Here is a 27,803-nt window from a genome sequence, read left to right as displayed (position 1 = left end):
GTGAGAGAAGAGGGCGGCTTCGAACTGCAATTGGTAGTGGGAAAGGTGGTGAATATTGCTATACCTTTGTGACTTTCAAGCTGCAAATGATCACTACCTGATTTTGCCAAAATGAAACCCAACTTTGAATGCATAAGACCCCCTTGGATAGATGGAACATCTGTTGCAATCTTGAGAGAAGTTATTATTATTATTATTATTATTATTATTATTATTATTAAAAACAATAACCAGAAGGCTGAAAAACTGTCAGTCTTGGTTTGATACAACCTTTCTCTCTGCCAGTGGAGGGAGGTGTTTGCTGGGGCAATTGACCCAGGTGCATGGGGGGTGGGGGATGTGCTGGTCATGCCACCCTACACATTTCCCCAGTGAGGTCCATAAAGCACCAGACTATGTTTCAGTCCATGAGTTAAGGCTGCCATCTTTGATTCATTATGTAGGAGAGTGAACTGTACCTGTAAAAAGTCTTGCGCAGCCTTATCTTGTGTCCTTTTGGAGTCAGGCCAGGCTAGTTCAATACCAATGTAAAAAAAGGATACATATTTCTGCAGTTTACTACTTACCTGCCAGGGCTGAATGGCATATTTTGAATTACAACACCTTTTAAAAGCACTTATTTTTGAACCACGGGCTTTGAGTGCCTCCTCAACCCCCTGTATCACTGGAGGAAATATAGCAATGGCACCTTTTCAGAAATCTAGACCTGTAACAGTTGTCACCTAAACATTGCCACAAATGCTTATTGTAAAGCTGTGAAGTGGATGCTTATGGTCTCAGAGATGAATGGAAGAGTGTGTTTCATGAAGCTCAGTCAATGGAGAGAGGCTTTAGAATCCATGAGTAGTGTTTCTTTAAACTAACAATTGAGATTGTACTTCGCAGCACCTTTATAGGATCTGACTAGTTCAGATAGGTGTTGCTGGTGCGACGCTGAAAACGCCTCTTTGAAACATCGGGTCCTGTGGAATCTTCTTTCTGGTCAGAAATTATTTGTATTAACTTTGGTTTGGGCAAATCTTTGATATCTGTGGACGTTCAGTCTTATATCACTGTGGTTATAGATGGAACAGCAGAAGTGGGTTTTGCATACCTTTGTAGTGTGGTGGTGGTTGTTTACTGAATTTATATACCGCCCTATACCTGGAGGTCTCAGGGCGGTTCACAGAATAAAACCAAGATAAAAAACCACAAAATACATAATAAAAATAAAAACAACAATCCAATAGCCCCCTGGTGCCAAAAAACCCACACATTTTAAAAGGGCGCATAGTGCCTAAGAGACTTACCTTGAAAGGACAAACTTTAATTCACTGCCCTTTCTACATTTGAACACAGAGCATATCAGGATTAGTCTTGTTTAGATGCCTGGAGTGCCTCTATTAATTCTGATGTTTAAATCAGCATTGATGGAATATCCTTATTGTTACAGTCAGCTGACAATTCCTTTTGTGTTTTCTCGCTTTCTGCTTTAGATCCGCCCCATTTAGAGCATGGTGCTGGTGATGCCAAGGTTGCACGGGACAGCTATTCCTGCATGGAAGAGGGGTGGACTGGATGATCCTCAAGATCCCTTCCAAGTCTACAATTCTGTGATCCTCTTCTCCCAGGCCTTGGGCTAATTAAACCCCCTACGGCCTTTTAAACTGTGTGCGGAGGTATTGCTTTTGTTTGTTATCATGTTGTGCATTTATGTGTATTCTATTTTGCAACCCACCCTGTGATCCTCAGAGGAAGGGCAGTATAAAAATTTAATAAATAATTATAATAATAAATGATCTATGCAAATAAAAATGGGAAAGAAACAGCAGGAACGCAAGTTTGTCTGTGGGTGAATAATGCCAACTACATAAATCTACAGTGGTACCTCGGGTTACATACTCTTCAGGTTACATATGCTTCAGGTTACACACTCTGCTAACCCAGAAATAGTGCTTCAGGTTAAGAACTTTGCTTCAGGATGAGAACAGAAATCGTGCTCCGGCGGCGTGGCAGCAGCAGGAGGCCCCATTAGCTAAAGTAGTGCTTCAGATTAAGAACGGACCTCCGGAACGAATTAAGTACTTGACCCGAGGTACCACTGTATTATGTAAAACTTCACTTGCTAAGGCTGCAATCCAAACACACTTACTTGGGGGTGGGGGGGGGTAAGCCTTGTTGAAAACTGTGGGGCTGCCCTGAAGACATGCACAGGAATTCTTCTGTTATGAATGGCAGAGCTCCATCTTGGCTTCCGAAAGCCAATGCAACAAAACGTAATCATCCCTAAAGCGTGTTTGTCTTTGGATTCACTGTAGCAGTACGTAAGTATCTGGAACAGATTGTACCACCAGCCTCTGTAAGGAATACAATATTACACGTCTGCAATCTCTTTACGGTGCCCCCGGTGAGAAGGCATGCAAGGGAACAGAGTTACACAAAACCAGAGGGAGCTGCCGTGCACAGTGGTACCTCAGGTTACATACGCTTCAGGTTACAGACTCCGCTAACCCAGAAATAGTGCTTCAGGTTAAGAACTTTGCTTCAGGATGAGAACAGAAATCGTGCTCCGGCGGCACGGCAACAGCAGGAGGCCCCATTAGCTAAAGTGGTGCTTCAGGTTAAGAACAGTTTCAGGTTAAGTACGGACCTCCGGAACGAATTTAAGTACTTAACCCGAGGTACCACTGTACTGTTGTTCCATCTAGCCCAGTAATTGTGTACTTGCCATCACCAGCACAAGTGATTCGCTGCGTTCAGGCGCCAACCAAGCATTCTGGCTATGGCGCAGACTCTTCCCACCGTCGGTGCAGATCCTGCTTAATCGGAAAGTTGGTCATACATATAATATCACGCAATGATATTGGGGGTGGGCATGCAGTGAGCAGGTTTGTACATATGCCACAACGAGCCTCTATGGCTTGTCAGGAGGTACACCTGCTTTTGCTCGTCTGGCAGAGATGAAAACACACAGGTAAAAGTGCAGGTGAACCTGGGACTGTGGCGGATCTGCAGGGCACTCTTCTTCATGTTTACCTGGAAGCAAGTGTACCTAGCTCACTCACAGGCAAGTGTGTAGAGCAGAGAAAGGGATCCTGCTCTTGGGGTCAAGCTCCCATGAGCCTCAGTCAGGGACAGTGATATAAATTGTACTCTGCTTACAATTTATACCATTGTCCCCTGACCCTTAGGCTATGCCTGTGAGAGGCATCCATGAAGCCCTCCGTGAAAGGAAGATGAGGAATAGGTAGCTCATACCATCAGCTCTTGAGCGGGAAGCTCACACTCTGAGACAATGTTGTGATTTGATATGGCATCCCTTTATTATTTTAGTATATATATTATTTTGAAATATTTTTTATTAAAGATTTACATGAACTACAGTGGACGCTCGGGTTGCGAACGTGATCCATGCGGGAAGCACGTTCGCAACCCGCAGTGTCCGCAACCTGCAGTGCCATGTCTGCGCACACGCGGGTCGTGATTAGGCACTTGTGCACATGTGCAAGCGCCGAAACCCGGAAGTAACCCGTCCTGGTACTTGCAGGTTTGGTGCGGTGCACAACCCGAAATTACGCAGCCCAAAGCGTCTGTAACCCGAGGTATGACTGTACAAAGAACGTGCAACGTCTCTCTTTTTTCTTTCTTGATCAGATTATAAAGTCTTTTGGTTACGTTCAATGCAAAATGTATGATAGCCAAAGGTAGGGGAAAGAGGATAAACCTACACACTATCTCGTCGTTTTTGTCAACTTGGTACGTACATGGGGCTTTTATGTTGGTGTCAGTTGAGTAGGTTTTCTTTCTGTATATTTATTGGTTTACATAGATGCTGAGAGAACATTGGGGGCCAGGGTGTTTTTATTTGCCTTTTATTGCCTCTGATGAACTGTAGTGAGCTTTGCTTGCGGTTGCAGAAGGAGGGGGATGAAATACTAGGTCAAGTTAGCCATATTGATCTGTATGCTGTTGGTAGATCCCTGCTATCACTGTTGTCAGTTTGAGCTGTGTGTGAAATAAAAGGGAGCCATACCAAGGTGAAGATGTTCTCTTTCTTTTGTCCTCATGTCAGTTTGTTTGTCAGTTAACTTTTCTAATAAGGCCGTTTCCCATACAATTTGGTACCAATGGACCGTACTTACTCCAGACAAGTCTCTTCAGTGTCTGTCTATGACGTTTCTGGCTGTTGAGAGTAGGTGTAAGTCTTGGAAAATATTTAACAGGGTCAGTTCTGGAGTGGGTTCCAATACCTGCTTAGTTATGTTACATATTTTTTGTAGGACTGCTGTCCAAAAGGGTTGGATTTGAGGACATTCCCATCACATGTGAAGGTATGTGCCTGTGGAGGAACAGCTTCTCCAGCATTTTGGTAAGGTTCCTGGATGCATTGACGCCAATTTCTTCAGTGTCAGCTGCCATCTATAGATACCATATTTTTCTGTGTATAAGACGCCCCCATGTATAAGACGCCCCCTATTTTTTTAGCCCGAAATTAAGAAATAATTAATTGCAACATTACGTGTACAAGACAACCCCCCCAATTTTAAACTTTAAAAATTTGGAAAAAATATAGTCTTATACACAGAAAAATACAGTAAGTTTCAAAGTGAGCTTCCCTTCTTTTGGCTGAGATGGATTTAGAGGAAGGTTTGGACCAAATTCTGGTCCACTGGGTAATTTCTTTTGTAACCTTAATTTTAATGGTGGCTTGCAACAAAAGGAAGTTAGTGCAACAGGTTCCCCATCCCTGCAGTGTAGAGAAGTAGTCACATTGCTGCAGATGACCCCTTCCTTCCTCCTTGAAAACATATTCTACAAACACCAATGAAGTGGTTTCAGAAACAAGCCGAACAAAGCCAGTCATCATCATCTATCACCCCAGCTGCAAAACAGTCCATCAAGACTTTATTATGTGAAAAACAGGCTTAGTGGGCACCATCATTGCATCATCCATGGTCAGTATTTTTACTGGCACCAGAAGTAACTTTATTTATTAAATGTATTTGTGCACCATTCTTCAACCAAAGGATTCCATGAACAACATAAATACATAATTAAATTATACTGTTAACAATGGGCAAGTCATTAAAAACATGCAGCCAACTAAAGCATAACAGAAATTAAAATGCCTGGGGTTTATGCTAGCGTGGGGGAGGGGGACGTAATGAAGGTGCCAGGACCATCTAAGTCCAGTTTTTAATCATTTGCAGCCAATGGACATTGCTATATATCTTACAAAATTCATGACAGCTAAAGCAAGAGTAAGCTAAACAGATAACACATTTTCACTTCTTTAGGGAGGGTATTGCATAATTGGGGGGCCACTATCAAAGATGGTCCATCTACAAACAATTAAGAAGAGATTTACACATTCACAGAATGCAGGTGTTTGGAAATACAGGCTGCCAGATTCTGGAAATGATAAACGTGTCATGACTTGGGTTTTGGCAATTCTGTGAGCACAGCTACAAGCAGAGAAAATGAGCCTGTCGATTCCAACTCCCAGCATCCTTGAACATTGGCCACACTGGCTGGGGCTGATGGGAATTGGTGTCCAACAAAATGGGGACGTCCACAGGTTCCTCATGCTTGACTTATAAAGGTAAAGGTAAAGGGACCCCTGACCATTAGGTCCAGTCGTGGCCGACTCTGGGGTTGCGGCACTCATCTCGCTACATTGGCCAAGGGAGCTGGCATACAGCTTCCGGGTCATGTAAGCATGAAGAAGCCGCTTCTGGCAAACCAGAGCAGTGCACAGAAATGCCGTTTACCTTCCTGCCTGAACGGTACCTATTTATCTACTTGCACTTTGATGTGCTTTCAAACTGCTAGGTTGGCAGGAGCAGGGACCGAGCAATGGGAGCTCACCCCGTCGTGGGGATTCAAACCACCGACCTTCTGATCGGCAAGTCCTAGGCTCTGTGGTTTAACCCACAGCGCCAAACAAACAAAACGCTGAGGAGTATTTTTAAAAAATAATCAGGAAAACTGCACAGGCGTGCCTTTGATTTTCTAGCAATTGCCCTGAAACCGAAGCCCAACCTAGCCCCATTTTTTCTGGTCTGCTGACAACCCTAGAAAACAGTGTCTTTCAGAGGAAAGGCAAAGATTAGCGGCTGTCCTTCATTTTAAACTCTTCCCCCCCCCCCACACACACCTGAAGCATAGTAAGCAGATTACAGCTATACCAGCATCTATCATGTTGCAGCCTTGGGCTCCTTTGGGAAGAAGGGCAGGATGGAAAGCTAATAAATAAAATAAAAATGGATCAGGAAATTCCCAAGCAACTTACACTGACTTTGCTGTAGGCAGGAAAATCTGATTTGGTAAATCCATTCTTTGTTGCAGAGAACCTGGAGAATTCACCTCCCATTTACTTATTGTGTAGAACAACAGCATCTAATAAGACGATCACCGTGTGCCGTTTTCGAAGTCTCGCACTCGTACACAGATAGGCTTTTGGAAAGCACCTAATCCCCTCGGAAGCTTTTGCAGCAAGCAGACGGGAAAGAGGGCAATATGTTGGCATAGCAGGTTCTTAACTCATCAGCTATGCCAACATCTTGCCTCCCCTCCAGCTCTGAACAAAGGAAATCCTTGTCAAATGGCTACCGCACGAACACACAATCCTTTATTGAAGGTTGCTTGGCCTAGAAAGAGAAAGAAGATACATTTACCATACAACAGCAAGCCAACAAACCTGTAAGCATTAAGTACAGACACAGAGACAAACCTAGTTTATAGCCAAATGGCGTTAATGGGACCAATTATGTATCTGACAAGGCTTAATCATTAACTGTTAATGGGATGCCTTCTAAGGTTCTGATGCAGGAACTGCAATTCTGACTTTGAACTGAGAGCCTGATAACAGTTCCCTGCCAAACAGGTCTATGCCACAAGGTCCAGTACTAAGTTAAGGTTATAAATTTATAAGATTAAGTTCCAGAACTGAAGTTTGGCTTTTTCTGTCCTGCTTCACCAATAGGCACAGATGCCGGGAGGCAGCAAAACGAGATTAAGATTGGATTGCAGAGCAACTGTGAAAATAACACCAGGCAGCAAACTCTGCTTTTTAAGGCTAATACAGTGTGACACATATCTGCTCTTATCCATTTCCAGTCGATAAATTCCTTTCCCCACCTATGGGGAAATCAATGTCCCCTTCCCCGTCCACCTCATTTTCAGAAACATTGTTTACATAAGTCGGGGAGAAAAATAGCATTTATCTAAAATATTTAAAGTCTCTAGGGGGTAGGAAAAAAATGCCTGATAGAAGAAAAAGATAATTATATAAACAGATTTTAAACCCAAAGAGCAATCAAGTCGCAATAGGGTCCAATCCTACAAGAGAGCTGGGGGTGGGAGATATGTTTTTGTAAGATATATGAAGCAACTGACTGATGATGCTCCATGTATTTACCGAAAAGTTTCAGGGAGGGAGGTAATGGCCTTATTTAACCAAGTAATGATACACCATATTTTTGTGATTTTCACATAAGACATCTCTGCTAAATATTGAGGAAGCAGCCCTAACCTCCACTAAATTATATAGGATTTACCTCTGAGTAGACATGGTTAGGATTCCAGTGTTAGCCAACTAAAACCAAACACACTGTGGCAGCCAAGCATCAATTCAGTATACCTTCTGTATTTTAAACTGCCAAAATATTTTGTTTGTACTGAAAAGAATTAATGAACATATGGAAGTATCCGATGTCAACTCTGATTATTAGTGGGGAGGAAATAGATTTCTCTTCTTTTCCAACATCTGCACATTTCCCAGAGAAGTGCATTGCTTTAATTATTCTTATCAAGAGAAGAAGTGTTTTAAGTGAAAGTCCTTCCACCTGCATGAACGAAGGGAGGGCGACAGTACAGAACAGCACTTTCCAGGGGAAAATATTTTCTGGCCTCTCTTTTGCAGTGACTTGAGGTGCCCCATTCATTTCTACCTGCCTGCTTCTTGAACACCGTGCACCTGCAGGATGTGTGCTGGCTGCATTAAATTACAAACTATTAAAAATCAGATTTAATTAAACTACAGATAAGCAACAGCTTCTGAAGTTTCAGGGCAGCACAAAAACCAGAGATGATTCCACGTGTATAGACTGGTGATATCCTCAAAAATAATGCCAGAGGTGTGTTTGTTGGTTTGATTTTTGCTTTCTAAATGTGAAAATCCTTCGGGGGCTGTTCTATCTCAGCGGTTAGCACAGAGTGTGCATATTCAGACGTTTTACAGTAGAGCAGGGCTTGTATAATTATTGTGGCAAACCATTTCCCTAAGGCTGTGTCTGCACCCAGATTGGCTCTCCTGGAAAAGTTTTCCCACTATCAAACACACACACACACACACACACACACACCATCTTAATTCTAGAAATGGCGTCAGTCGTGGGAGCCCTCGCATTCTGCTGCCGGCATTCCTTGGGCGCCATTGTCTAAACCTGCTTAGAACAGATTTACACAATAATGGGATGGTCAGAAAAATGGGAAGGGGGAAGAGAGAAATTAATGTTCTATACAGCGAAACAACTCAGAACTGCAAGTTGCTGGAACCGGTCACGGTACCAGTGTAAGAATGAAGGTTCTTTAGTACGCTTGAGAAAGTGGTCAGAATTCAAATGCCTCTTTCATCAGAATCCACTGGCTGCAATTCTAAGAACACTTATTATGGAACAAGTCCCACAGAACACACTAGAGCTTATATCTGAGTAAAACAGAACACTGAACACAGTAGGACTTGTTTCTTAGAGGGGTTTTTTCTTCACCCCCCCCCCCAATTAATTCATTTATACCCCACCTTTTAAAATTACCTCACCAAGCAGCTATATCAGTAAAAATATCAAACACAGTAAATAATGTGCTGAATATGTCATTTATGTTCCAACTGTGGGAATGTTCAGGGTGGCAGAAGAGGATATATTGTTTATTAGTAACCTTCCTAACTTGCGCTAGCAAGTTCCTTTACTTAGCAGAGTTTATATTCCCCTTTTCATGCACAACGGATAGCTGGTTGCAGGCTTGTGTAAGCCTCTCACTATTATACAATTCAGTCTGTCTCAGACTGAATTGTATAGTTCCTGGTAAATTCCCTTTAATCCCTCTCAAAAGAATAAAGACACGAGAATCTTATTTAAAGTCAATAAAAGAAGTTTACTCACATCAGTTCACAGTTGGATTCCTGAAGGCAGACTTAGTTACAAATATTTACATGTGGATCTACCCCATATGGAGGTATAATCCCAGTGCTTATGCTAGCTGAGAAGCTAGCATAGCAGTCCTAGCTAAAAAGCTGGTCCAACAAAGAAGGAAGTCAAAGAGAGAGAGAATGCTGTGTGACTTGTCCTTTTTGTTACCTGGACAGGTAAGGTCACGCCCATCTACTAGTCACATGCAAGGAAGGATGCTCCAGCCAGGAGGAACAGGAAGTTTCAACTGACAGGAGCAACATCCCCTTGCATGTCCACTCTAGGAAAAAAAGGAATGTTGTATTTGACTGCTCCCAGTGGATTACATCCCACACCAACTCCCTGAAAGGCAAGATTCCAGGAACATTAAATATTCAAGAAATGCTTATCCAATACAGATTCAGATCAACAGCTGAGATTGCAGGCCGATTTGTTGTTTTTAGGGAACGGTTGGGCATGAAGACCCCTCATTTGAATGTTCTACTGTGCTACAGTCACTTGGGAAATTCAGTGGGCTTGGAAGATCTAAGAGGCAGTAAACTCGGATCTTGATTCGTGGCTCTTGTGAGGCAGAGCCCAGAAAAATGAGCCTTAAAAATAAATGTTGGTCGTCAGTATCCACCCTTAATCTTGAAGGACAGTCTAGATCATGGTTGGGCAGAAGGGAAACCAGAATCTACTGGTGGGTCTCTGGATCATTTGCAGTAGATTGCCAAGGATTCCCAATTATTTAACAACATTACACATGCTGCACGTATATCTAACTTAGGTTCTGAAATGGAAAGAGCTAGGGTGACCAGTTGTTTTTCTTCCTGCATGGAAGGTCTGTGATCTCAGTTAATTTCTGATATAAAGATTCCTGTGCTCAGTAGCTGCCAAGCCATGGGTGAAGTAATGCCTAGACCATCTCTTTCTAAACTCTAGAAAAAGGAGCTCCATGGCTTTGCAAGTACCTGGAACTAGCAAAACTGAGGGATATAATAAGGAGAAAATCCAAAACTATGGTTATAAAGCAATGGGAGTTCTTAAATGACTATTTACAAAACCAGGGCTCGACAAAAATCTGGTTGTGTTTAGAATAATCTTGTGCGTAATATAAAAAATACAAAGTGAGACATTAAGGAAATCCAAAGGGAAAATATGAAGAACAGAGGATCTGACGAACGGATTATTAAAAACACGTGAGGCAAACGGTGGAAGTCTTTTTTTAAAAAAAACAAACAAACCACTTTATTTAAGGTAAATAAGGACAAGATGAAATTATACAATTGAATATAAATATAGATGGGAAACAGCTATGTATAGTGAATACTTATCTACTTTAAAAAAATTTCACCCATGATTTTTCCTTTTACTTCTTTATTTTTTCTTAGTTCTTTTTTTCCCCTTTTTGCTGATATCTTTCATTTCACTCCTTTATTGTGAATAGCATTTTATAGAGGTATAAAATAACCGTAAATATGAAAAGAGACAAAGTATTCTCTAATTTTTTTCCTTGGTTATATGTATTTTCTTTTTCTTTTGTATTTTCTTTTGTTGTAAATATGTATGTTTTCTAATTTGTACTTAAAATAAAATTTTAAAAAGGAGCTCCACAGTTTCCCCAGTCATTTGGCCTTCTTGCCATACCTTAGCATGCCTTAGTAGCTACAGAAACTGTGTCTTACTGGACAAATAATTGTACTGTTTCTGGACTCTGTGGGTCTTTTTTTTTTTTAAGGAACATTTGGGATGTTTAAATTACGAGTGTCCCTGACCAACAGTTCTCGTATAGATGGCCATGGAATGCCAGAGCACATTGTGACAAATTGATCTGAAGATGCTGTTTGTATTGGAATGTCATTTTTACCCAGCCCCAAGTAACTTAACTCCAAGGGGGAAATGGGTGTACTGTATGTGAATATTCTTAATTATCCAAGGGCTCATTTTCTTTCACTCACCACCCCCAGTCATTGATCTTACTGTTTGACGGGCAACAGATAATTAAATGAATTAGAGGGCGCTGCAATTCCGGTACCAAAGACTGTGGGGTGGAAAATCTTCCACTTCGTAAGTTCATTAGTAACAATAAATTGATGTCAAACAAAAATACAACATTAGGGAATACTAGTAAAATAAACATGCTAAATTAAATTACTCTGTAAAAAAAATTCTGATATGACAAAAAATCTGGTGTATGTTACCCTAATTTGCATAGGAATTTTTTCCAAAACAATGTTTTCTGGAAAACTCATTAAGCCACTTGTTACACTCAAAAACTATTGGGGTGCTGATTTTCATTCCCAGTAGGAAGCAAACAATAAACTAAGAATTGATAATTTTGAGCAGTCTTCTCTTCAGAGCTTACATGGAGCAAAGCCATTGAGTGTGATGATCAACCCAAGAATGCTGTTTTGATTGCTTTGCCATTTTAACTGTATTGTTTTATTGTATATGTTAATTGTGTATATTTATATTTTAATGTTTCTGTAATTGGTTTTTATACTTTGCAAAGTGTAGTGGTACCTCGGGTTACATACGCTTCAGGTTACAGACTCCGCTAACCCAGAAATAGTGCTTCAGATTAAGAACTGTGATTCAGGATGAGAACAGAAATCGTGCTCCAGTGGCGCTGCAGCAGCAGGAGGCCCCATTAGCTAAAGTGGTGCTTCAGATTAAGAACAGTTTCAGGTTAAGAACGGACCTCCAGAACGAATTAAGTACTTAACCCGAGGTACCACTGTACCTGGAAGTCTATTTTGCCATTAATGGGTGTGTGTATATAATGCAATTGCTGAGCATTATATGTAAGCCATGGAAAACACTGTCTTCCCAGTGCTAGAAACTCAGATATTTAAGCTAGGTGCCAAACAGCTCCTTAAACCAAGGTTATGGTTATGGTTGCCAAAAAAGAATGCCTAGTTGCCATTCTGGGGGCCAGATGGCTCGAAAGTCATATTTTTTCCATGTGACTTTTTAGTTCCTGAAATTCATTCTGATTGTGTAGATAAAATATCATGGGGGAAATTCTACAGGATGCGTTGTTAGTGTGTGAAAGCAGGCAAGACCCAAGAATCCGCAGGCTTGCACCTCCAGAAATTAGAGACGTCAGGCAATAGCCAGGGGCAAAAAGCGCCTGGTGAATTTCAAACGTTGGATCTCCCTACAACTAAACTGCACAATGTAAATTCTACCCCATTTTCATGCCCTCTTCCCAACTTATATATCTGATTCTAAGTTGATGGAGGAGGTGGAAATATGGCAACCTACTACAGAAATCCTCCACAACCTTACCAATGGGCTTGTGAAAGCTTTTTGATTCTTGTCCCACACAACAGCTCCATCATATCACAAAGTTACTCACATCTTGCCATGCAGTTGGTGAGTGCTAGATGGAGAAATGGTATGTTGTTTGGGAAAACAAGGTCAAGAGCCCTGAAGATCATGAAAAACAAGTTTCACAGCACTCTTGATACGACCCATAACGCAATGCACAGGACAGGTGTTGTTGCCCAATTCTACACATTCGAAAGAGACTTTGAAACTACTTCCTGAAAGTATTTGATGGGTTGCAGCAATATTGCTCCATCATACATTTTACAGTGGTGCTCTGTGCTCACTTTTTCATTTTTTAAAAAAAGATATCCAGTTTCCTAAAGAGTCCTCCCACCCCACCCATCAAGAATCAGTTGTGCTTTCCCCACATTCATAGTAAGATGGCCTTATGGCTTGGTTGGTCCAGCAGCTTTCTACATATTGTAGCATTTTGCAGGAACTACAAAACCAGAACTCACACCACTTTCTAAGTTGGTAAGCAGGAGGTGCAGACTACGTGGCCAAGGCCAGCATGAAACCAAAAATTATTATTATTTATTAAATTTGTATACCACAAAATATGTAATAAAAGCAAGAACAAAAAAGTGCCAAACAAACCAATAAGCACATTAAAAAACCTAAATGACACTCCAAAGACCAGCTTCCCAAATCAGATAATGTAGGACTCCAACTCCCACCAGCCCCAGGGAGCATGGCCAACAGCCAAGGATTATGGGAAGTGTAGTTCAAAGTGTGTGAAGGTTGGGGAACGACTGTCAAAAGAGTAGGGAAACAAGATCGCCTTCACGTTATGCAGAAAAATCAAATGCTTTTCTGAACATGGCATGATTTCCATGCAAAGCTTCACCGTTCTGATCTAAGCACTTTGAGGAGCAGGCAGACATGCTACCAGCCCAAGAGACTATCCTCCTTTAGGGAGAGGAAGGAAACACACAGATGCTATTTTCACCACCAACCACATGCGTATCATCATGTTATGTTCCAGTCTATCATTATGGACTGGTTCACATATCACACGGAGCCAAACCATGGCTTAGCATGAACTTGTTAGTCCCGGGAGAGGAGATAACAGTAACTGTGGTCCTTCCTGGTCCTGCTTCTGCACTCAGCAATGGTTTGGGATGTTATCAGAATCATGGCCCTGCTCTCTCCAAACCAACCATGAATGTCTTATGGTTTGTCCAGGAGTACCAAAAGGTGACCCCAGGTTTGGACAACATGCTATAAGGATCATCTCAGCACAGCAGTAAGATGATGGGGAATCATAGAATTGTAGAAAGATTTGCCCAATGGGGGGCTCAAACCCACAACCCTGAGATTAAGAGTCTCATGCTCTATTGAGGGAGCAATTCAGGAATATTCTCTTCTGGAGCCCATGAACTCATGCGTTCCTTTCTAAACCATGGTTTCGCTTAGCATAATGTGGAAACCTGAGCAATCTGAAAAACCACCTCCTTCCTAACAGATCATTTCAGGTCCTAAAATTAGAGGACCCTCTTGGTTATTCCACCACCCTCAGGAACTCGGAGTGTGGGTGACCCAGAAGAAGGCACAATCTGTGGCAGCCCCCAGATTGCGGTACTCACAGATGTGTATCTGGTACCTTCATTATAAAGCTTTCTGTGAAAGCTGAAGTTGCACCTCTTTACCCCATCCTTTGATACCTGAGGGGTATATTCTTAAGGAGGGGGTGCGGATGGCGCTGTGGTCTAAACCACTGAACCTCTTGGGCTTGCCGATCAGAAGGTCGGCGGTTCGAATCCCCATTGCAGAGTGAGCTCCCATTGCTCTGTCCCAGCTCCTGCCAACCTAGCAGTTCGAAAGCACGCCAAAAAGTGCAAGTAGATAAATAGGCGGGAAAGTAAACAGCGTTTCTGTGCACTCTGGTTTCCGTCATGGTGTCCCGTTTTGCCAGTAGCAGTTTAGTCCTGCTGGCCACATGACCCGGAAAGCTGTCTGTGGACAAACGGCGGCTCCCTCGACCTGAAAGTGAGATGAGCTCTGCAACCCCCTAGTCGCCTTTGACTGGACTTAACCGTCCAGGGGTCCTTTACCTATATTTTCAGGACCCAGTTTATTTACATTAATTTTAAGTTGTTTAATTGTTGATACCTGCTCTGGGACCTTGGGGTAAAGGGCGGCTAATGGATTGTAATAATAATAATAATAAATAATAAATAATAATAATAATAATAATAATAATAATAATAATAGTACCTAGCTCAAGTGAGGCAGAGCAATCTACATCCTCTTGCATTGGTCTTCATAGAATCATAGAGTTCGAAGGGACCCCAAGGGTCATCCAGTCTGCAAAGCAGAAGAGTGAGGGAACTGGATTGATTGGATATGCCTCTCCACTCTGCCCTACTGGTCTCCAGTGGCCTGTAGGATGATGCCAGCATCACTACAGTGGTGGAAAGAAGAAGAAGAAGAAGAAGAAGAAGAAGAAGAAGAAGAAGAAGAAGAAGAGGAGGAGGAGGAGTTTGAAATTGATATCCCGCTTTATCACTACCCGAAGGAGTCTCAAAGCGGCTAACATTCTCCTTTCCCCCCCTCCCCCACAACAAACACTCTGTGAGGTGAGTGGGGCTGAGAGACTTCAGAGAAGTGTGACTGGCTCAAGGTCACCCAGCAGCTGCAAGTGGAGGAGCGGGGAAGAGAACCCGGTTCACCAGATTACGAGTCCACCGCTCTTAACCACTACACCACACTAGCTCTCCCTCCCTCTTCCACTTTCCAAATATGGAGAGGACATCTCCCTCAGTGGCAAGCCCTGAAACGGGGTGTTTGGAAGGCAAGGAAGGGATGGGCTGGACCAGGATCCATTGGGTGCCTAGCCAATCCCACTGCCTGACATTGGGCTCAAGTTGCATCTGATCACTGCAGCTGCAGCAGGATGGCATGCCGTCTGCCTGCTCCTAACTTTCCATCCTGGCTGCTATGTGAATCAGGAATGGGGGGGGGGCTCCCACCAGGCAGCAACCTGAGTTGCAAATGCTCTTTTCAACTCAGTGGAATCTTTCCCCCAACGTATCTTAAGAAGAAGAAGAGAAGAGTTTGGATTTGATATCCCGCCTTTCACTCCCTTTAAGGAGTCTCAAAGCGGCTAACATTCTCCTTTCCCTCCCTCCCCCACAACAAACACTCTGTGAGGTGAGTGGGGCTGAGAGACTTCAGAGAAGTGTGATTGGCCCAAGGTCACCCAGCAGCTGCATCTGGAGGAGCGGAGACGCGAACCCGGTTCCCCAGATTACGAGACTACCGCTCTTAACCACTACACCACACTGGCTCTCATATCCAAGGACAAAGTTTTCAGCCCTGCCCTCTCCCTCCTCCCCATGAAATAATGTTCCTGATGCCAAGTATTCATAGGACTGCAGTCCCTGAAGAATCCTAATGAACAGTGTGCTTTTTAAAAGAATAACCAACTAAATAAATAAGTGCTACTCTTGAGGAAAAGAGACTGGAAGGCCTAGCGTATAAAAATAATCACTGAAGTGCCTGTATGGATTAACAGGGTTAACTACCGCTTGAACTCAAAACACTTTTTGACTTCCCTGAGTTGTTGATGGCGTTCTAAGAGTTATTCCAGGCCAGCACTTTTAAAAAAAAATTCTTCTTCTTCTTGTAATGGGTTTATGAACGTATGTATGCAAAAATAGTAGGAAAAGCCATGGAACTGAAACTAGAATGACGCTGGAGTACTTTTGCTTGCCGTATGTACTTCCAGCTACAATTATGTGTGATTTTTCTCTTTAAAATTATTAATTACTATTATTATTAACAACTGTGTTAAGAATAAGAGTCAGTCATTAACTACACTGTGATCACACGACTGGTTTCGAAGTCAAGAAACAGGCCTAATATATAGCTTGCTACACTGTGGGTTAAACCACAGAGCCTAGGACTTGCCGATCAGAAGGTCGGCAGTTCGAATCCCTGCGATGAGGTGAGCTCCCGTTGCTCGGTCCCAGCTCCTGCCAACCTAGCAGTTCGAAAGCATGTCAAAGTGCAAGTAGATAAATAGGTACCACTCTGGTAAACGGCGTTTCTGTGCACTGCTCTGGTTTGCCAGAAGTGGCTTAGTCATGCTGGCCACATGACCCGGAAGCTGTACGCCGGCTCCCTCAGCCAATAAAGCGAGATGAGCGCCGCAACCCCAGAGTCGGTCATGACTGGACCCAATGGTCAGGGGTCCCTTTACCTTTACCTTTACTATTGTTTGCTGATTGTTACATTGCAGTGGGTTGGACTAGATGACCCCTGGGTTCCCTTCCAAGCCACGATTCTATGATCAATTCAAATAAAAGCTGCAATTAAAACACGCCTGAATCTTGCTCACTTGAAAATCTCTCACCTGTCAAGATAATTTGTCACATTTTGCATGAGGAGTTCACAGGGCTACCACACCACCAGGCAACCGCCTACGAGAAGCATTTTTTGTATCAAGCCCACCAGGTTTTTTAATCACTTAATTAGCAAATCAAGGCTGCATTTTTGAGCATGCTTACTTGGAAGTAAGTACAACAGAAAGACTTCCTTCAGAGTAACCATGGAGATTTTGAGCCTAGTGCTAACCAACTTTGCTCACTGTTAAGATGTTACCCTGCACTCATTTCAGAGTAACAGATTGCCAGGGCAGCAAGAATATCAGTTTTAAAGGGATCGGACATGCAAATTTCTCCACAAAAGACATAGATCTCACCAGTGCTTTTTTTCCCCCCTGGGGTACTCAAGAGTACACAGTACTGGTACCATATTTCTCCCCCAAATGTGAAAGGTATGGAACTTGCTGAAACAACTTCATAGTGAGTACTGGGCCCCCTTTTTTCAAAAAAGCACTGGATATAACAAAAGAGATGAGAGAAGGACTGGAATTTTGATTCCCTCCCCAACTCTTCACGTGGGCTTAGGCTCACGTAGGAACAGGCCCCGCTGAATGCAACGGAACTTACTTCCAAGTAAAAGGTAAAGGACCCCTGGACAATTAAGTCCAGTCAAAGGCGACTATGGGGTTGCAGCGCTCCTCTCAGGCAGAGGGAGCCGGCGTTTGTCCACATGCATCGGATTAGGCACTCAAACAGATTCATTTTCAAAACAAGGTACTAGCAGCCGAACAAAAGTACGTCTAGCTTGTCAGCCGTTGTGAAGGCATCCAGTGACTGTTCCATCAACAAAACAGATGGAATTTTGCTGTGTGGTTTATTTCTAGATACACTGCTTAGAAATGCTAATGATTAAGTGATGTATAAACACAATAGATAAATAAATACAGTGGTACCTTGGTTCTCAAATGCCTTGGTTCCCAAACGCCAAAAACTCAGAAGAATGTGTTCCGGTTTTCGAACGTTTTTCGGAAGCCGAATGTCTGATGCGGTTGTCGGCTTTTGTTTCCAGGGCGCCTGCACCAATCAGAAGCTGCGCCTCGGTTTTTGAATATTTCGGGAGTCAAACGGACTTCTGGAATGGATTAAGCTTTTGTTTTTGCTATTTATTTTGCGTTTTTATTTTTGAGGCTTTTTTGGTTCATATGTTTTTGTGACTGTGTGGAACCCAGTTCAGAACTGATTGATTGTGTGACTGCGGAAACGGATAAAAGCCCCCCATCCAAACAATGACCAACATCAGTGCAGGTAAGAAAAAGAATTCATTTTAATTTTTATCATCTGCAACACTGTCTTATTTATTTTATAGTACAGTGCATTGATGATTGCTTTCATTTTATGGCTCAAGGGTCTTGTTAGATAGTAAAATTCATGTTAAATTGCTGTTTTAGGGGTTGTTTTTAAAAGTCTGGAACGGATTAATCCATTTTACATTACTTTCTATGGAAAAGCGTGTCTTGGTTTTGGAATGGACTTTGGGAACGGTTTTAGTTTGAGAACCAAGATGCCACTGTATGTTGGAATAAATACATCCCAAGGGTCCGTGCGACTGCCATAAAACTTAGAGAACAACCTGTACTATCAAACTGATTAAGGTTTTAAATGACAATTTTAGGTTATATTTTAGTGATTAAGATTTAACTTATATATTTTTAACTGCTGCTAAATCTGTATCGTCCCTGTTATACCCAGTTGCAATTCAATGTATCCTTATCGTGTTTTATTATTTTTCTGATATTGTAAGTGAGCCGGAACTGGTCTGTGACCGTAATAATTCATTCGTTCATCCTAAGGGTGCCTCCTGACCAGCATTTTTTCACTTGATCTGCTACTGATTTTCAAGAAAATAGACTGGATCCAGTGGTTTGCTACCTTCCATTCAGGGAGAGCCACAATTATCTGTGCGGGGTGCAGAACTGCTGTTGCATATTGTGCTGAGGACCCCTAAAGGGCAAAGTAGTAAGACCCTGGGACTTTATATGTTTGAACTCCCTGCCTGGTATTAACAGTGGCCAGTGCGAGGGGGTCAGTTGCTATTGTCAAATTTCTCCATACAGTCATGTGAGTGAGCAACTGGTAGCCTGGAGAAAGAATAATGCGAAATAGTTTTGCCATTCTGTGAGCTGGAGGATATCAGCAATTTGGCTGCACTTTTTTTAGCAGCTACAATCATTAAAAGAGCTGCCATTGTGTGAAAGTCCTGGTGCAGGCCAATTTCCTCCCCCCATGCCGTCACATGCGTGGAAATAATCTAGCCACTTTGATTTATTTATTTTACTTTATTTACATACTAGATTTATATACTGCCCTTCCTTGTCAGAGCTCAGGGCAGTTCACAGAATAAAATAAAGGATAAAAGCAAGGAAATAAATCAAATCAAAATGGCAAAAGAATCCCTGCTTCCCAGGCTAGAGAATATTCATCAGCCAAAGGTCTGGTTGGAGAGGAAATTTTTTGCTTGGGTCCTAAATATATATAACAAAGGCACCAGGTGAGTCTCCCTGGGGAGAGTATTTCACAAATGGGGTAAAGGTAAAGGGACCCCTGACCATTAGGTCCGGTCGTGACCGACTCTGGGGTTGCGGCGCTCATCTCGCTTTATTGGCCGAGGGAGCTGGCGTACAGCTTCCGGGTCATGTGGCCAGCATGACAAAGCTGCTTCTGGTGAACCAGAGCAGCGCACGGAAACACTGTTTACCTTCTCGACGGAGTGGTACCTATTTATCTACTTGCACTTTGACGTGCTTTCGAACTGCTAGGTTGGCAGGAGCTGGGACAGAGCAACGGGAGCTCACCCCGTCACGGGGATTTGAACCGCCGACCTTCTGATCGGCAAGTCCTAGGCTCTGTGGTTTAACCCACAGCGCCACCCGCGGTCCCCACAAACGGGGAGCCACTACAAAAAAGACCCGTTTTTGTGTTGCCACCTTCTGGACCTCTTGTGGAGGAGGCACACACAGAAAGACCTCAGAGGATGAATGCAGAGTCCGGGGCGGTTTATATGGAGAGAGGTGCTCCTTCACGTATTTATGGCTTCCAGGTTTGGTCCCCAATAATTATCTGACAGCATAGAAAGTATTACATTCAGGCAGAAGAGACATTTTTTGAAAAGAAAGTGTATGATGGACACCTTGAGAGTCCCTGAAACTGGACTGTGGGATGGGAAAATATTTGCCATTTAGTCTGCAGGAAGCACACGTAATATAAATTAGTACAGAAAGTTCAAGATGACATAGGGATGGGCAGTGCCAATTTGTTTCTAATTCCTGCTCCGCAACATTCCCATATCAGTTTGCATTTTTTAAAAAAGATCATCACAAAAATTCACCAGCATTTTAAAAGGCATATCATTGTATGTAATTGTGCCTAATATACACATTTTTTTGCAATGCAATTTTCTCTAATATAATGCATTTTTAGGTTATTTTCACTAATAGGCATTTTAATGCATATTTCACTCAAGTATGTGCCTTTCTGTACATGGTACTTGGCTGCAGAACTGCGCCACAGAATCTGGATAAGTGTGAATTTCAAAGGATAGTTGTTTTTCAGTTGTTACATCGTTTCCGAAAATATGAATTAAGTAAGTTTGCCTTTAAATGAAAACTGAATTGAATTCCCCCCCAGTCCCTATTCAGAAATCTCTAAGGGGCTTTCTTTTCAAGCTGTTTTTTCTTCCACTGTACTCAGAGTCCCCTCGTAGAGTATAAATGTGTGGTTTGAGCCGTATCTACCACAAAACAGCATTATGAGCTAGGCTTTTCCTGCCTCAAATGTCTTCATCTAAGCAAAAGCTCCAATCTACCATATTCTTGCACCTGAAGCTAATAGTTAAAATTTCTAAAGCCAGCAGTGGTCCGGACAAACATCACGAGAAAGCAAAACATGTACCAATCACACTAACACACACCCCAAAAGTCAAAGATTTGGAACATGAGCATAATTTGGCTTACAAGTTCATTTCTTTGAATACACTAATCATGGAGAAATCAGTCTTGTAGCTTTTGCATTTTTTGTCAACGGTCAGTGGCTACAGATTCTCTTCAACTGCTTTGTGACTGATAGCATGAAATTCTGGTATTCCCTTCCCGGTTCTGGCAAAGCGGACAGATTATTGTTTGCCAACATGAATTCAGATTCCAATCTCTCTATTTGTCGTTCCCTCACTTGGAATCTAAACCACCTCACAGGGCTATTGTCGGATCATAACGTCGCTCTTTAGTCCTTAGAAGAAGGGTTGAATCGAACCCAACCACACAATGAGACCTCTTAATAGGATATCACATATCTAACTTTGAAAATTTAACCACAGTTTGCCCAAAATACAATCATTAGTGATTTCAATGGGAAAATTCCATAGTTTAGACAACTACGATTTAGCGAATCCCTGAAAGATAATTTTGTTTTAAAAACTGCTCCTGTTTTAAAGAAGTTGCCCATCTTACGCCTTTGAAACAAAGTGTAATACAACCATATATGATGCACATTTAAAAACTGCTGTATTGGTTCAAATGATTCCAACCCTTGATTGTAAAACAAACTTCCCTCCAACTTTGTGTAACTGTTTAGCAAATAAGCACTTCCAACCAATTCAATCTAGATCTTTCCAAACACACATGATTTTCAAACTTACAACTATTTTATAGGCTGACATCACCTGTATGCAAACAGATGATTATGTTTCAATATTCCAATACTCTTCCTATATGATACCTATTAGCATTATCAGATATCATAAAGCTGGCATTTTTAAAATAGGAAAAGCGGCCAACTCACATTGCAATATCGCAAGGTTTTGCATGTAAACTAAATGACCATTTTAAAAATTAATTCTTCATATACCAAAGGAAAAGTTAAAACCTTTACTGTTGCATTGCTGCTAATCTCGTAAAGAACTGTTTCCACAAATGACAGATCTCCTTCACTTGAAAGTGAACACAACAGAGAATGATGTGGCTCTTTGAAAAAGACTAACAGATTTATTACACAAGAAGTTCTGATAAAAGTTATGCCAAAATAAAATGTGGCAGTCCTTAAGATTCACAGGGCTCCCATTTCTCAAGCAAGCATGGCCACACATATTTCTCAAAAGACAGAATTACTTTGTATAAAATACTTTTATTTTCCAACAGAAAACTCCATTAGAACTGCAAGTGAATTAAGATATTTTAAAAAAAGACGATTAAACTGTTTGTGTATGTAACGACAGCATCTAGGATTCTTTATGCACAAAAATGGAAGAAAGAAGAAGCTCTCACCACAGAAGAATAGATATGCAAGGTGGTGGACTTTGCAGAATTGGCAAAGCTTAAGAGCCAAAATAAGAGAACCTAATGATGACTGTTTTATGGAGGAATAGAAACCTTTTTCAGGTTACTTAAAGAAATATTATAGAATGATGAAGTCATGATCAGGATTTGAACTATGAGCAACAGAAGGAATTGGAGATTATTGTATTGTTGTTATGGTATAAGAGGTAGAAGGCAGGGTGCAGTAGAAGGGGAGGAATAGAAACACCATGGAAAATGGGGTGGGAAGCCGACAAAACAAAATAAAAATTTACCATCTATTGGAGTACATATGGGATTTTTTGTTTTGTTTTTTTGAAAATTTAATGAAATATTTTAAAAAGAGATATTTATAAATATTTCCCTGTGTATCTCAAGAATGCCATTTCAGTTGTGATGTGAATATGAAGGAGAAAGAAACAGAAAGTGTTTATTTAAAACATAAATAAATACGGAGAAAATGGAAGTTGTCAAAATGGGACATGAAAATTCCTTTTAAATACAGTCATGGTTATTGATACATCACTGGATAAACCTGCACAGGAAAAGTTCTTATTTTAAAATAAGAATTGATCAGGCCCTTCACCTTCAAAAATAAATCAAAATCAAATCTTGCCCTCTTTAAAAGAAATGTTCAGACATGCTTTAACGAAAACAAAAGGTCAAAGGTTCTTTCCCCAGGCATACTGATTCTAAAAACTGTATTTTAAGAATTGTAACTGTTCCACCTGAGCTACAAAGCGAACGAATACCCCAAACTTGAAACTTTAAATCCTGAACACTGAAGACATGATGTTTTTGAAATTAATGGGCATCTAAGTCCTATTGCATTCAATGGAAGAATTAGGCACGTGTGTCAAGCTGCAAAATTGCTCTTTTAGAAATTAGTTTCATAGTTTCAGTTACAGTAAAGTCACCCAAGTTAACTTTTTCACCTATGCCTCTTTGACAAAGGGTGTGAAACTGAGATATAAATTCAATTAATAATGATAACAATAACAACAACAACAACTCAGTTTTAAAATTACTTGATTAAACCCAAAGCCCGAAGTTCTGAATTTAAACCTCTCCTTTAGGGGAGCTCAAACATTTTTCTTTTTAACTTGCATGTTTTGACAGCATAATTTTCCAAATCAAATTAGTTTTGAGCTTTAACCCGAGGGGGTGGGGAATAAATGAAAACTTTAATTTTCTTGTTAGCTGTGATAACCTCAATCTTTCATTTGGAAACAACAGTGGATTTGAAGTTTGCATTTAAAAATGCACTCAGGATCGGACTGTGCCAACAAGAGTCCACTTGCCTGGCAGTGTCGTCAGTTTGGAAAATGAGATGATACTTTCACGGCCAATTTTGAATGAGAGAGTTAAAGATCTGTATATGTACGGGATCAATTAACTATGCAATGCATTTTATTTCTGCAATTGCTCTTGCTTCCATTTTTCATCAGAACTTGGTGACTGAGTTGTTCAAGAATGAAAACTGGTTTCTTTTGAACTGAATTAAGTCCTACTACAACACTGAGAAAGATACATTAGCTAAGTATTTTAATGTAGAAGAAAGAATCGGACATAGCTGCCTGATAGACAGAAATGCAGGCTTCAAATCCATCTTTGCAGTTTTTTTTAACAAAAAAAAACTGAAGCAAAGTCTGTACAGCTCTTGCAGGCCTAGAACCAAATTAATCTGGCTACATTTGTTCTGACCAGATCACTGCCAGCTTCTATTTTATTATAAGAATATTCCTGAGATATACATCTCTTAAAAATGCACTTTTGCTACATGAATGTATACCACGCTCAATCCCACCTCAAGAAGAGAAGTTTGCCAGCCATAGGAAAACTTAACACCCAACTATCCACGTCCCAAAGAACGCTTTTTGGACAGAGGGGCTGGTAAGGTTAAGCAAAAGGAAAGCAGAGACCATTATCCCACATTACGAAGGAAAGGGGAAGAAGAAGAAGTAGAAGAGGAAGAAGTAGAAAATACATGATTGGCATTAGGATTAAAATGTAAGGTGTAAGGTTGCTGTGCCCTGAAAGGAAAGGTTTCAATATGAACAATTTGGAGATGGCGTCTCCAAATCCTAAGGAGAAAGGCATTGTACCCGCATGTCCGAAGATGAAAGTCACGCCCGCGCTTTCCCGATATTAAAAAGAGCGAAGATCATTAAACTTGCATTTAGGCACAGAGAGAAGGACGCGAACTTCGCGTTTTCTGGCATACCAGGACATTGGCTCGGCCTCATGGTAGCCTGATCATCTATCTAGCCCGGGCTCAGCCGATTCCGGCGCGCAAAGGGCCCTAACAGCCAGATCCTGCAGCGCAGCTGCAATCCTATATGCAGAGTTAGGGCCGGGAGCGAAGGAGAGCGAGTCCCCTTCAGCTTGGCGGGACTTAACTTGTGGGCAAGTCGGAACGGCGCTGCAAACGAAGGGAAACTCGCGAAGCACCTCCGGCCCAACAAAAAGCACTTTAGACAATTTGTACACCGCCTTCCCATACCGCCGACACGCGAGGCGGTTGACAAGCTCCGTCGGCTCCAGCGAGACACCGACCCCGCTCCACTCGAGGGGCCGGAGCAGCTCGGGCGAAGGATCGGGCGCGCCGAGTTGCCATCCCGAAACATTGGAAGAGGAGGGGGGGAGGGTGAGAGGCGGCCATTCGAGGACGCTCGCCCGGCCAGGTGGTGATGCCTGCGTGCGCGCGCGCGCGTTTCGCACCCAGCGATTTACATAAGCGACGAGAGCGCAAGAGCTGGAGCTCCGCCGAAGTCGTGGGGTGGGGAGACGAGGGAGTGGAAAGAGCCCGGACTTCTCCCTCCCTCCTCCTCCTCCTCCTCCAGGTGCGAGATCGGTTTCCCTTACCTGCTGCAACACTTCTCTCGCTCCGAAAGGCGACCGGCTCTTGCGGAACCACCAGGTCGGCGAGGCGAAGGAGGACACCCTTTCCCCCTGCTGCAGCCGAAAAGTCCTCCTTCTTGGGGGGCTACTTCCACCCCACCCCCTTTCACCTGCACGAAGCTGGTCCCCCCAGTCCCTGCCCCCCCCCCCACTGCCTGTCCTGTCTACCCTCCATCCTGGTGCAGAGCGAGAAACTGCGCCAGGCAGGGCACCCGCCTCCGGTGCCTCTCCGCCTTGCAGCCAGGCGGGATGGGGGGTCGTGCGCTCCGGTAGCCTCCCCGGGACTCCTCTCCTTTCGGCCGGGCGATCGGAGTGTCCCAGGCGGACCTGAGGCTCCGGAGGCTTCCGGTGGGCCGGAGAGCGCGACCCCTTCCCCGTCCCCATCGCGGGGCTCCGCGGGGAGGGCGAAGCGAGGCGCAGCGGGCGCGCAGGGAAGCCGCGCTCTGCCTCCCTCGCCACCTGCTGCTCTACTGCAGCAGGTCGGCCAAAGGGGAGGACTCTTCAGCGCGCCGAGGCCAATCGGCGGAGAGGCGCCCGGACTGGACCCCCCCCGCCCCAATCCCGGTGTGGCCCCGCCCACCCACGGAGGCTCCGCCCCGAGAGAGGCAGGCAAGCGCGATGCGCGCAGGAAGAAGCTGCGTCCTGCTTGCGCAAAGCGGGGCCGGAGGAGGAGAGGAGGCTCCGCGTTGTCCCAGCGAAGCAGCGAAGGCGAGGCTGGTTCGGGGCGGGCCAGATGCATCTGCGCCTCCTTCTCCGGGGAGAGCCACTCACCGCTTGCAAGCTCTGGCGCAGACTGGCGGGGGGGGGGGGGGAGAGAGGGAAGCCCCCTCAGGCCCCAGGATGTGTCCGAGCCTAGCGCGCTCCTGCTCGCCTCTGCCCCCGCCAAGCGCCTCACGGGGAGAACAAATGCCCAGCCCGAAGGGGTGCCAACGTGCATCAAATTTTGGGGGGCCCAGGTAAGTCCTTCCATGGGCGTAGCGAAGGGGGGTGGGGGCGGGGAAAAAGCTTCCCCCATCAATACAAACCAATACAGATCTGAGGTTCTGCCCCCCCCCCCATAACAAAAGCCTGCTGCCCCAACAATAATCCTGGCTACGCCCATGAATCCCACCTCGCAGAATCGATCACATATTTCAGCACACAATTGAATGGCAATGGCCAGCCCCCTCAATTTTTTTAATTTTTTTATTTTCAAAGCTCTGTATTGAAACTTAACATATATACATAATAACCAAAATACCCAATGATTCCCTCACATAAAGTATAATATCTAAATTACAATAGTTGCTTAATTATAAAACCCACCACCCACCCTCTACTTCCCTCCACAGCAATTCGACTTCTTTATATTTCTTTCTACCTTTCCCCCCTTGCATTCTATAATAAATTATTTTTGTTAAATTTTGATTTTTACTTCTTTGTTTTGTTATTGCTTACATTTTTTATTCTAAGCCTATTAACATGTCATTTTTAGAACAATATTTTGACATATAATCTTCGAAATACTTCCACTCCATTCTTAACTTTTGATTTGATTGATATCTTATAATTGAAGTTAATTTTGCCAATTCTATTTACTCACTTAATTTGCAAATCCACTCTTCCTTTGTTGGTATGTCCTGAGATTTCCATTTTGTGGCAATCACTACCCTGGCAGCTGTTGTTGCATATAAAAAGATGGTTTTTTCCCCCATATGTGGTATGTCTTTGCCCACCAACCCTAACAGATAAGCTTCGGGATTTTTTATCAAGTTTTTTTTAAAAGCATTTTCTTAAGTTCCTCATGTATTATAGTGGGGGAGGCGAAGGGACCTCACCCCCCAGGTGTTGGCTACTATGCCAGCCCACTCTCCACAGGCACACCTGGCACAGAAAGTCCCATGGAGGATGCCCTGGGCTTCTGCCCCCAAGGCCTCCCTGTCTGCACAGCCCCCACAGCAGCAGGCTTGATCTGAAGCACAGGAGCCAACTCCGAGGAGCCAAGGAGTTCTTGCTGCCCCACAAAAAAATGTTTGGAGGGGGCCTCCTCCCTCCCAAAGGTGTTGAGCATTGTCATTCAAATGGTATGTGTGCACTGTGTCTTGTGATCAATGATGCAGGGAGGACTTACCTAACTCACCCCCCCCCAAAATATTTTATTCAAGTTGGCACCCCTGATCTGAAGGAAACAGCCTGAACTTGGACAGAAATCCCAAGGAGCTCTGTTTACTTCAGGCTGTCCTGTAAACAGGGCTGGGTTTGTCTGCATTTTTGGTAGGTGATCCCAGCTGAGGAAGGCAAGTGGATCATCGTACCCTTACCCACCGGTCACTCCCTTTTACCTGGTTTTATTTGTGTCAGGCTAAAACTCACCACAAAAGGTGATTGACTACATGGAATTGGCAGAAATGACTGGCAGAATCCGAGACCAGGGAGAAGAGTCGGTGAAAGAAGACTGGAAGAAATTTAAAGATTATTTACAGAAATATTGTAAAATTAAGGAATCTTAGAAGGATGTTGGATAGAAACTAAGTGGTTTCCAGCTGTAATGCTTTAAGAGATACGAAAAAAGGTTTACAAATGGGTAAAAGCTTAATGGTAAGGATTTGCTGAACTAACAAACTGAACTGGAATACAAAAAAGGGTGGTATGAGGAGGTCCGGGGAAATAAGTGTAAGGAAGATATGCTATGGAAAGTTAACGTGTTTTTAACTGTTTTTATCTTGTATGTTTTTCTTTGTTTTTCTTTTTTTTTGTTATATCTT

At 43.0% G+C, this 27,803-nt stretch overlaps 1 long non-coding RNA gene across 1 annotated transcript; it reads right to left on the bottom strand.

The window, feature by feature from the left end:
* Nucleotides 1–4,862: 4,862 nt before the first annotated feature.
* LOC308466835 lies at nucleotides 4,863–25,135 on the bottom strand. The gene is made up of 2 exons (XR_013980998.1): nucleotides 25,024–25,135; nucleotides 4,863–6,629 (listed from the first exon to the last, which is right to left on the bottom strand). It is a non-coding gene; the product is annotated as an uncharacterized lncRNA (long non-coding RNA).
* Nucleotides 25,136–27,803: the final 2,668 nt, after the last annotated feature.

Source organism: Podarcis pityusensis (assembly GCF_964106645.2).
Source record: "Podarcis pityusensis genome assembly, chromosome: 17".
Taxonomy (NCBI): Eukaryota; Metazoa; Chordata; class Lepidosauria; order Squamata; family Lacertidae; genus Podarcis; species Podarcis pityusensis.
Note: the sequence above shows the minus strand (reverse complement) of the source record. Positions and strands in the feature narration are given on the sequence as shown.